Here is a 12,500-nt window from a genome sequence, read left to right as displayed (position 1 = left end):
TCAGACACTGTTAGAGACGGTTATTACTGAGGAAATGGAGGTGGATTAGGAGGAGAAGTGTCATTCTGGCTGGAAGGGAGGGAAACACACAAACACATGGAGCACAGTTTAAACTGAGCCTCAGCCAGACTTCCAGTTAATGGAACTCTTAACTAGGAGAGGATCAACTTTAAACAAACCCAGACAGAACTTTAAAAATCACATTCAAATACTTTAACCTTGAAATCTGCCCTTGCCAAAGCGCGAGACTGCTTTTTTCTTCCTCTGTTAAATGTTTGAATGTTTGATAGTTTCAGGTCTATAGCAGAACCCGCGCGGGAATTAATGTCATTCATATGCCCCGCGGAAATTACTTTTCAAATGCATATCATCTAAAACATGCAAATGAGGCTGACTTTATGCTCCCTGTTTAATATGAATTATCATTTTGTGAATACCTATTATTACTGCATTTCTCCAATTATATTGTTCTTTTTTTCCCACTTCTGCATACGGACAGGAGCGTGCGCGCGCACACACACACAAACACACACACACACACACACACACACACACACACACACACACACGCACACACACACGCACACACGCACGCACGCACGCACGCACGCGCGTGCGCGCGCACACACACACACACACACACACACACACACACAAACACACACACACACACACACACACACACACACACACACACACACACACACACACACACACACACACACGGTTTGTGATGGTATTTCTTTGTGATGTGTGTATTTTAATGAGGAGTAATAAGGATGGTAACGACCCAGTCCACTCCTCTTCCTCTTCTCCCGTCGCGGCATGGGAAATGATTGGGGTGAAGAGGATGGGTGTCAGGTTCTGATTTAAAAACTAAATACACCAAAGTTTCACGGATGGAACGCAATTGTATCGTCCAAAACCATTTTCTTTAAGTACAAATGAAAATAAGACATGCAATACAAGTTGTTCTTGTTGAATTCTGAATTAGCCAAGTGAAATATTAATGTGTTTTAAAAGTGAACGGCGCATGTTTATCTTTCAGCCCTCGCTGCTTCTGATAGAGGCGTCAGCAGGGAAGTGAATGCCCTTGTCTGAGACCAAGTGTTTCTTTTATTTTTTCTGCATTGAATTGAAGGCATCCTTTTTCAAACAAATTCCTCTTTTCATTTATTTATATTGCAGCATAAATTATTCTATTAATATTAGTATGTTCCAAATGAGTAATAATTCTCTTGGTGTTAGCGCTACTCCTGTTCATTAGCATGTCACTTTAACAAAGATTTTTCTTTCTCTTCTAAATGATAAAAGAGACATTTTTTAATGCAATGAGAACCGCCTTAGAAAGAATTAATATTTTAGTTTTGCTCCAAAAGACAAAACATGGAGAAAAGAGAGAAAGAATCACAGGAAACTAACAATGACCAGATTAACAATAAAGACTAGCAGTACAAACTGAGTCTGGTTGTTCTGCTCTTACCCTTTGAGGTGTAAAATAACAGCAATAAACATAGTGTGTGTGTGTGTGTGTGTGTGTGTGTGTGTGTGTGTGTGTGTGTGTGTGTGTGTGTGTGTGTGTGTGTGTGTGTGTGTGTGTGAGTGTGTGTGTGTGTGTGTGTGTGTGTGTGTGTGTGCGTGAGTGTGTGTGTGTGTGTGTGTGTGTGTGTGGATATCATCTAGTCCTAGCACTTTTTGGATGTGGTGTGTGAATAAATTAATGCTGTGATGCCTTGGACGAAGTTCAAAAGTACTAAAATTCAATTAATTTGAAAGTGGACATGCTATCGTTTTCCCCGCATGTCTCCTTTAAAGTCTACCCTGTTTTTATTACGGACTTATTCAATTACATTTGATTAAACCCTCTCTGATCCAATCTATTAATTAACTGGGAAATGCAAAGTGGCTGACTTGAAAGCAGATGTATAAAATTATATCATGTCCATTTTTTTCATTCTTTTTTTTTTACGTCCTCGTTTTGTAATTCCGTTTCAGCACTTTATAAAGACATGTTGCTGCTCGTTTCCAGGTGGAATTAAATCTGTGTATTTGTTTTATCTACCTAGTAACCGTTTTGATTGTGTAAATAAAAATCTGTTTTTGCCTCAGGCATTTGACAAGCACAATTACAGTAATTCATATAGCTAAATACAGTCTCGTTTCCACAATAATAAAACAAATCAGAACGCCCAGAATTGGACATAGTATTCCTACAGAAATAATTAAAGGTTGATTCATCTGTGTAATTGAGTTTACAAGGTTGTCATAGTGGAATGTGTAGGATATCCAGGTCAACATTTGCAGGGGGATCTGATGACTCCACAAGGCTGAGAGAAGGCTAACTCAATGTTTCACACAAGTGATCCATTCATACAGCAGACCTTGTATTGGACTGGGGGAAAGATCATATCACACTGCTTGTTCCACATGGAGATATATGTTGCATATATGGAAGGCTGTGACAACATTTAGAACAGCACATGTATTTCCTGACAGACCAATGTGTGTGTCGGTTACTTAGACAACAAGCAGAGACAGACCTTATACCCTGAAACAGTGGAGGGATTCAGTTTGGTGTAGAAGCCTCCTGTTGTATAACTTAACGTGGAGAGAGCTTTCTTCAGAGAGAAACAAAATGAAACACACTTTGACTAGAGTGACATGCACACACACACACACACACACACACACACATACAACGACCGTGGCAGAGACCCACTGTAACGCAGGATGAATTACTACCACCCATCTGAATCTTTTGATTCATGTGACACCTGTCACTCTCCGAATGCTGTGATACACACACACACACGCACACACACGTCAGGATCTTTCCCTGTCTCTGTGCTGTGTCAGGAAGACAGAAGCAGAGAGCAGGGCGGATGTTTAGGCACGAGGAAGACAGACTCACGTACAACTATCACTCATCCCTTCCTTTATTTCTCTTTCCTCTCTTCTTCCTCACTGTTCATTTTAGGTGTAATAAGTATCATTTTGTTTTGACACCACAGAGGTCTGGATAAGCGCTTTGATTGAGTACCACAGGGCCCTCCGTTTAACCTCTCCTCGTTTTCACCATCACACCCTCCTCCCCCGTCTCAGACCACCCGTCATCCCCTTCTCTTTCCCTTCTTCCCCCTCCCTTACCACCCTCTCACCCCTATAGTCATTCCCCTTAACTCACCCCTCTCCCTCTCTCTCTCTCCATCTGAAGGTCATTCTAATACAGGTATCTCATAGGACCTAGCTGCTAATTGCTTAGCGGTGCGCTAGCTGGTTTCTGATGGTAAGAAAGAAACCACTTCTGTTCTCTTTCTCTCCCATTCTCTCTCTTTCTCTCTACCTATTTTTTCTCTCTCTCTCTACCCCCTCTAACCTCTGTTCCGCCATGTTAAATACAATCAGGGTATTAGCACTGTGGACTGTCATACGCTGCCCTTACCCCCTAACACTGGAGAGAGAGGGAGGGGGAGAGGGAGGGGGAGAGAGGCGGGAGACAGAGGGGATTATTCATCCTCATGATCACAGGATGATGTTTAACCGGCCGATATCTTGACCCCTATTCCTCACACACACACACACACACACACACACACACACACACACACACACACACACACACACACACACACACACACACACTCACAATCATAACCCTCAATTCTTCCGACTCGTGATTTTGCCTCAGATAAATGAGGTGTGTGAGAGGCCTGCTCCTTCTCCAAATATTTGTCTGAGTGTGTATGTGCATGCATCATGTGTGTGTGACCATGTGTATGTGGAGATCTCTACTTTTAGACAGCAGTCTATGGGGCAGGCTGGTAAATCACTTACTGCACTCTAAAAAGAGGGGTCGGCATGGAGGCAGGAGTGTATGTTTGCCCCGGTCACTCACACACACACGGAGCGATCTCATCGGTGTGGAATGTGGTGTGTGTTTACCTATGGCTCCTAAACCCACCTGACTGAGAGTTCTAATCTTTATGGGCTCGGCAAACAGGGACTTTGTCTTCACAGAACCACAGACTCACACACACACACACACACACACACACACACACACACACACACACACACACACACACACACACACACACACACACACACACACACACACACAGACACACACACACACACACACACACACACACACAGACACACAGACACACACACACACACACACACACAGACACACACACACACACAGACACACACAGACAGACATGCCCAGACAGCCTCAGCACCATATGTCCTGGCCTGACTGTAGGTTGTGGCTCGGTGTGTTTTTAATATTGCCTTTTTATTATTGTCTCCTTCGGTTCAAGACACTCCTCCTCTAGCTGGGCTCCTTTCCCTCTCCCTCCTTCTCTACCTCTCCTATTCCCCTGTCTCTCTCCTCTCTCTGTCAGGTTGATCCCTGGCCATGATCATTGAATTGTTCTTTATCTACAGTAGATGAATATTGGGAAATGGGAGAGGATGGGTGAGGAAATGGGAGAGGATGGGAGAGGAGGGGATGGGAGAGGAGGAGATGGGTGAGGAGATGGGAGGGGATGGGAGAGGAGGATATGGGAGAAGAGGGGATGGGAGAGGAGGAGATGGGTGAGGAGATGGGAGGATATGGGAGAAGAGGGGATGGGAGAGGAGGGGATGGGAAGGGATGGGAGAGGAGGAGATGGGAGAGGAGCGGATTGGAGGGGAGGGACGGGAGGGAGAGGAGGAGATGGGAGAGAGAGGACGAGATGGGAGAGGAGGGGATGGGAGAGGAGGAGATGGGAGAGGAGGTGATGGGAGAGGAGGAGAGGGGAGTGAGAGGAGGGGATGGGAGGGGAGGAGAGGGGAGAGGAGGGGATGGGAGAGGAGGCGATGGGAGGGGAGGGGATGGGAGAGGAGGAGATGGGAGGGGAGGGGGTGGGAGAGGAGGAGATGGGAGGGGAGGGGATGGGAGAGGATGAGATGGGAGGGGAGGGGGTGGGAGAGTAGGAGATGGGAGAGGAGGTGATGGGAGAGGAAGGGATGGGAGAGGAGGGAATGGGAGAGGAGGGGAGACGAGGGGATGGCATGGGAGAGGAGGAGAGGGGATGGGGAGACACACACAGGGGAACTGTTCTTAGACTGGAGGTTCAGCTTAAAATGTGATGCTCACACACTACTCCAGTTGTTGGCAACAAGCAACAAAACCGTCTCCCTAGGGGATTTTTTGGGGGCCCCCCAAAGTTTGTCGTAAAAAATGTTTTGGGCCATCCAGGAAGCCCAAAAACCAAATCAGCAAAAAAATGGTTTAATTTGGAAATCTGATTAGAAGTATTCCCACGTTTGATCGTGTCTCAATGTAATGAAGGTATGAAATTATTGTTATTTCTCTTTTTTTGGCTTAGTTGTGGTCAATTTGCAATTTACAAATGATTATAATTATGTTCTGACCCCGACCATCCAAAAATTGTCCCGTGGCTGAATCTAGTTGCCTATCCCTGCTCTACTCCAACTGTCTGATTGGCATTATAGGCTGTGAGCTGTGTGTAGTTCCAAGAAGTAGTTAAGCCTGTATGTTAGACTAGATCAGCTGGGTAGGCGCTGGGAAGGGGCCAGGTCTGTCTGTCTCTCTCTAGGCCTGAGGCCCTTTGAAGCTGCCCAGCCAGCTTGAATATTCTTGGCCCGTAGCTCTCTGCTCTCTCCTGTCTGTCTGGGGGCTAATGCAGCTCACCTGCTAGCACTGGATACAGGCCAGCCAGAGCTAGCATTAGCTTAGCCATGCACCAAAGGCTAACTTGCTAGTGTTGGAGAAGGGGCCAGAGCAGCCTGAGACAGGTAGCCTTAACCAGACATATAGCAAGCTAAAGGCAACTAGCAACCACTCAACTGGGCTGAACGAAAGGATATCCACTCTGTAGCAGAGGAGGAAAGAAAAGAGAGAGATAGAGGGGGAGAAGGGGGGAGAGAGAGATGTCTGAATAAAGAGAGAGAGGGTGAGGGAGAGAGAGATGTCTGAATAAAGAGAGAGAGGGTGAGGGGGAGTGAGAGATGTCTGAATAAAGAGAGAGAGGGTGAGGGGGGAGAGAGAGAGATGTCTGAATAAAGAGAGAGGGTGAGGGAGAGAGAGATGTCTGAATAAAGAGAGAGAGGGTGAGGGGGGAGAGAGAGAGATGTCTGAATAAAGAGAGAGGGTGAGGGAGAGAGAGATGTCTGAATAAAGAGAGAGAGGGTGAGGGGGGAGAGAGAGAGATGTCTGAATAAAGAGAGAGGGTGAGGGAGAGAGAGATGTCTGAATAAAGAGAGAGGGTGAGGGAGAAAGAGATGTCTGAATAAAGAGAGAGAGGGTGAGGGGGGAGAGAGAGAGATGTCTGAATAAAGAGAGAGGGTGAGGGAGAGAGAGATGTCTGAATAAAGAGAGAGAGAGGGTGAGGGGAGTGAGAGATGTCTAAATAAAAAGAGAGGGTGAGGGGGAGTGAGAGATGTCTGAATAAAAAGAGAGAGGGTGAGGGGGAGAGAGAGATGTCTGAATAAAGAGAGAGAGGGTGAGGGGGAGTGAGAGATGTCTGAATAAAGAGAGAGGGTGAGGGGAGAGAGAGATGTCTGAATAAAGAGAGAGAGGGTGAGGGGGAGTGAGAGATGTCTGAATAAAGAGAGAGGGTGAGGGGGGAGAGAGAGACGTCTGAATAAAGAGAGAGGGTGAGGGGGAGTGAGAGATGTCTGAATAAAGAGAGAGGGTGAGGGGGAGTGAGAGATGTCTGAATAAAGAGAGAGAGGGTGAGGGGGAGTGAGAGATGTCTGAATAAAGAGAGAAAGGGTGAGGGGGAGTGAGAGATGTCTGAATAAAGAGAGAGGGTGAGGGGGAGAGAGAGATGTCTGAATAAAGAGAGAGAGGGTGAAGGGGAGTGAGAGATGTCTGAATAAAGAGAGAGGGTGAGGGGGGAGAGAGAGACGTCTGAATAAAGAGAGAGGGTGAGGGGGAGTGAGAGATGTCTGAATAAAGAGAGAGGGTGAGGGGGAGTGAGAGATGTCTGAATAAAGAGAGAGAGGGTGAGGGGGAGTGAGAGATGTCTGAATAAAGAGAGAGAGGGTGAGGGGGAGTGAGAGATGTCTGAATAAAGAGAGAGAGGGTGAGGGGGAGTGAGAGATGTCTGAATAAAGAGAGAGAGGGTGAGGGGGAGTGAGAGATGTCTGAATAAAGAGAGAGAGGGTGAGGGGGAGTGAGAGATGTCTGAATAAAGAGAGAGACGGTGAGGGGGAGTGAGAGATGTCTGAATAAAGAGAGAGAGGGTGAGGGGGAGTGAGAGATGTCTGAATAAAGAGAGAGAGGGTGAGGGGGAGTGAGAGATGTCTGAATAAAGAGAGAGAGGGTGAGGGGGAGTGAGAGATGTCTGAATAAAGAGAGAGAGGGTGAGGGGGAGTGAGAGATGTCTGAATAAAGAGAGAGGGTGAGGGAGAGAGAGATGTCTGAATAAAGAGAGAGGGTGAGGGAGAGAGAGATGTCTGAATAAAAAGAGAGAGGGTGAGGGGGAGTGAGAGATGTCTGAATAAAGAGAGAGAGGGTGAGGGGGGAGAGAGAGATGTCTGAATAAAGAGAGAGGGTGAGGGAGAGAGAGATGTCTGAATAAAGAGAGAGGGTGAGGGAGAGAGAGATGTCTGAATAAAGAGAGAGAGGGTGAGGGGGAGAGATGTCTGAATAAAAAGAGAGGGTGAGGGGGGAGAGAGAGATGTCTTAATAAAGAGAGAGGGTGAGGGGGAGTGAGAGATGTCTGAATAAAGAGAGAGAGGGTGAGGGGGGAGAGAGAGATGTCTTAATAAAGAGAGAGGGTGAGGGGGAGTGAGAGATGTCTGAATAAAGAGAGAGAGGGTGAGGGGGGAGAGAGAGATGTCTTAATAAAGAGAGAGGGTGAGGGAGAGAGAGATGTCTGAATAAAGAGAGAGAGGGTGAGGGGGAGAGAGAGATGTCTTAATAAAGAGAGAGGGTGAGGGAGAGAGAGATGTCTGAATAAAAAGAGAGCGGGTGAGGGGGAGTGAGAGATGTCTGAATAAAGAGAGAGGGTGAGGGGGTGAGGGAGAGAGAGATGTCTGAATAAAAAGAGAGAGGGTGAGGGAGAGAGAGATGTCTGAATAAAGAGAGAGGGTGAGGGGGAGTGAGAGATGTCTGAATAAAAATAGAGAGGGTGGGGGGAGTGAGAGATGTCTGAATAAAAAGAGAGCGGGTGAGGGGGAGTGAGAGATGTCTGAATAAAGAGAGAGGGTGAGGGGGAGTGAGAGATGTCTGAATAAAGAGAGAGAGGGTGGGGGGAGTGAGAGATGTCTGAATAAAGAGAGAGAGGGTGAGGGGGAGTGAGAGATGTCTGAATAAAAAGAGAGAGGGTGAGGGGGAGTGAGAGATGTCTGAATAAAGAGAGAGAGGGTGAGGGGGAGTGAGAGATGTCTGAATAAAAAGAGAGAGGGTGAGGGGGAGTGAGAGATGTCTGAATAAAGAGAGAGAGGGTGAGGGGGAGTGAGAGATGTCTGAATAAAGAGAGAGAGGGTGGGGGGAGTGAGAGATGTCTGAATAAAAAGAGAGCGGGTGAGGGGGAGTGAGAGATGTCTGAATAAAGAGAGCGGGTGAGGGGGAGTGAGAGATGTCTGAATAAAGAGAGAGGGTGAGGGAGAGAGAGATGTCTTAATAAAGAGAGAGGGTGAGGGGGAGTGAGAGATGTCTGAATAAAAAGAGAGGGCGAGGGGGAGTGAGAGATGTCTGAATAAAAACAGAGCGGGTGAGGGGGAGTGAGAGATGTCTGAATAAAGAGAGCGGTGAGAGGGAGTGAGAGATGTCTGAATAAAGAGAGAGGGTGAGGGAGAGAGATGTCTGAATAAAGAGAGAGGGTGAGGGGGAGTGAGAGATGTCTGAATAAAAAGAGAGAGAGGGTGAGGGAGAGAGAGATGTCTGAATAAAGAGAGAGGGTGAGGGGGAGTGAGAGATGTCTGAATAAAAAGAGAGAGGGTGAGGGGGAGTGAGAGATGTCTGAATAAAGAGAGAGAGGGTGAGGGGGAGTGAGAGATGTCTGAATAAAAAGAGAGAGGGTGAGGGGGAGAGAGGGAGATGTCTGAATAAAAAGAGAGGGTGAGGGGGAGTGAGAGATGTCTGAATAAAGAGAGAGAGGGTGAGGGGGAGTGAGAGATGTCTGAATAAAGAGAGAGACGGTGAGGGGGAGTGTACTGGTGTTTGGGTATTCCTGCTTTCCTCTAACCTGTTTTATTAAAACATCTTCTGTCTGCAGCTCAGAAATGACACACATCCTCTTTTCTTTCGTCCCGTTGACAGAGCAGAGGAGGAAAGAGGACAGGTAGTTGACTGTACTGCAGTGTTGGTCTTTTGGGTGGTTGAGGACACACACACAGACACACAAACACACACACAGACACACCGAAATGTAATGCCAAGTGCAGCAGTGTGCCATGGCTACAGAGAGAGCCAGTGTGTGTGTCCCTGCGTGCATCTATGTGTGTGTCTCTCCAGAGCGGACCCCCCTCCTATAGAAGAGGAATGGAGGAGTCCTCAAGCTAAGCTGTCTTCAAGCGAGGATCTTTCCTTTACTGTCAGGACATTCCAGCCTGTCCTAATGTGGATCAGGGAGAGGTGAGGGAGGATAGGCAGGCTGAGAGGGGTGAGAGGGAAGGGTTGAGGCCTTTGATGGTGCTGGTAAAGGCAGGGTACAGGGGAAGTTCAGGGTGGAGAGGGAAATACGGGGTTGCATCTGGACAGAGACATTAGGCCATATGGACACACTATTCTCCCTCTCTCTTTATGACAAACACATATACACATACACACACATACTATGTGCACACACACACACAAAGCATAAAATCACCTGCCCTCTGGCCTACGGCATAGCTCACACAAACACACCCTGTCCTTCCTCTAGTGACTCAAACAAACAAACAGAGCCAGCACTCATTTATCTACACACACATATACACACACACACACCCACACACCACACACACACTCTCTCTCACAAACACTCCCAGCTCAGAAACCCAGTGTTTACAACAGAGAGTAGAGAAAACTGCATTCAAACAGAAAAGTGTTTATTTTAGATACGCATTTCGTGAATGCTCTCAGTTTAAGAAAAGATACAGGGAGTGCGACAACACAGTAGACTGGAGAGCAGAGCAACCTTCATGTTCCCAGTAGACTGGAGAGCAGAGCAGAGCAGAGCAGAGCAGCCTTCATGTTCACAGTAGACTGGAGAGCAGAGCAGAGCAGGGCAACCTTCATGTTCACAGTAGACTGGAGAGCAGAGCAGAGCAGAGCAGCCTTCATGTTCACAGTAGACTGGAGAGCAGAGCAGAGCAACCCTTCATGTTCACAGTAGACTGGAGAGCAGAGCAGAGCAGCCTTCATGTTCACAGTAGACTGGAGAGCAGAGCAACCTTCATGTTCACAGTAGACTGGAGAGCAGAGCAGCCTTCATGTTCACAGTAAACTGGAGAGCAGAGCAGAGCAGCCTTCATGTTCACAGTAGACTGGAGAGCAGAGCAACCTTCATGTTCACAGTAGACTGGAGAGCAGAGCAACATTCATGTTCACAGTAGACTGGAGAGCAGAGCAGAGCAGCCTTCATGTTCACAGTAGACTGGAGAGCAGAGCAACCTTCATGTTCACAGTAGACTGGAGAGCAGAGCAGCCTTCATGTTCACAGTAAACTGGAGAGCAGAGCAGAGCAGCCTTCATGTTCACAGTAGACTGGAGAGCAGAACAACCTTCATGTTCACAGTAGACTGGAGAGCAGAGCAGAGCAGCCTTCATGTTCACAGTAGACTGGAGAGCAAAGCAGAGCAGCCTTCATGTTCACAGTAGACTGGAGAGCAGAACAGAGCAGCCTTCATGTTCACAGTAAACTGGAGAGCAGAGCAGCCTTCATGTTCACAGTAAACTGGAGAGCAGAGCAGAGTAGCCTTCATGTTCACAGTAGACTGCACAAGGAGCTTTGTTTCAGTGGCCTGGAGGAGAGATAAAGGGAGAGAGAGAGAGATAGAGAGGGATAAAGGGGCAGAGATAGATAGAGAGGGATAAAAGGAAAGAGAGATATAGAGAGGGATAATGGGAGAGAGATAGATAGAGAGGGATAATGGGAGAGAGATAGATAGAGATGGATAAAGGGAGAGAGATAGATAGAGAGGGATAAAAGGAGAGAGATAGATAGAGAGGGATAATGGGAGAGAGATAGATAGAGAAGGATAATGGGAGAGAGATAGATAGAGAGGGGTAATGGGAGAGATATATATAGATAGATAGAGAGGGAAATCAGAAAGAGAGATAGATATAGAGGGAAATCAGAAAGAGATAGATAGAGAGGGGTAATGAGAGAGAGATAGATAGATAGACAGATATATAGATAGATAGATAGATAGATAGATAGATAGATAGATAGATAGAGAGGGAAATCAGAAAGAGAGATAGATATAGAGGGAAATCAGAAAGAGAGATAGATAGAGAGGGAAATCAGAAAGAGAGATAGATAGAGAGGGAAATCAGAAAGAGAGATAGATAGAGAGGGAAATCAGAAAGAGATAGATAGAGAGGGATAAAGGGAGAGAGATAGATAGAGAGGGGTAATGGAAGAGATATATATAGATACATATAGAGGGAAATCAGAAAGAGAGATAGATAGATAGAGAGGGAAATCAGAAAGAGAGATAGATAGAGAGGGAAATCAGAAAGAGAGATAGATAGAGAGGGAAATCAGAAAGAGATAGATAGAGAGGGGTAATGGGAGAGAGATAGATAGATATAGAGGGAAATCAGAAAGAGAGATAGATAGATAGAGAGGGAAATCAGAAAGAGAGATAGATAGAGAGGGGTAATGGGAGAGAGATAGATAGAGAGGGAAATCAGAAAGAGAGATATATAGAGAGGGGTAATGGGAGAGAGATAGATAGATAGAGAGGGAAATCAGAAAGAGAGATAGATAGAGAGGGAAATCAGAAAGAGAGATAGATAGAAAGGGAAATCAGAAAGAGAGATAGATAGAGAGGGAAATCAGAAAGAGAGATAGATAGAAAGGGAAATCAGAAAGAGAGATAGATAGAGAGGGAAATCAGAAAGAGAGATAGATAGAGAGGGAAATCAGAAAGAGAGATAGATAGAGAGGGAAATCAGAAAGAGAGATAGATAGAGTGGGGTAATGGGAGAGAGATAGATAGAGAGGGAAATCAGAAAGAGAGATAGATAGAGAGGGGTAATGGGAGAGAGATAGATAGAGAGGGAAATCAGAAAGAGAGAGGGCATAGGCATAAAAAAAAAGTAGAGAGCTGGTGTGGCGATAGACAGAGAGAGTGAGCAAGAGGGCGTGACAGATGGAGAGAGATGTGGAGATGCGTTAGCACTGACCATATCCCCCCCCCCCCCCCCTTCCCAGTTCCCTGTATTAATAAGCAGCGTTGCTGGGAGCTGATGCAAGGCGGGGAAACAGCCATTCAGGGAGCAGTATAAATATTCCCACATGAGGCTTAACATGATAAAGACTTAATAA

The 12,500-nt window shown here is 46.4% G+C and overlaps 1 protein-coding gene across 31 annotated transcripts in view; it reads left to right on the top strand.

The window, feature by feature from the left end:
- LOC110494414 (forkhead box protein P4) overlaps window positions 1-12,500 on the top strand; it is a 160,568-nt gene that overhangs the window by 38,357 nt on the left and 109,711 nt on the right. The window lies entirely within an intron of this gene.

The sequence above is a fragment of the Oncorhynchus mykiss genome, chromosome 17 (genome assembly GCF_057628025.1).
Source record: "Oncorhynchus mykiss isolate SJ-2025 chromosome 17, ASM5762802v1, whole genome shotgun sequence".
NCBI classification, from domain to species: domain Eukaryota; kingdom Metazoa; phylum Chordata; class Actinopteri; order Salmoniformes; family Salmonidae; genus Oncorhynchus; species Oncorhynchus mykiss.
Note: the sequence above shows the minus strand (reverse complement) of the source record. Positions and strands in the feature narration are given on the sequence as shown.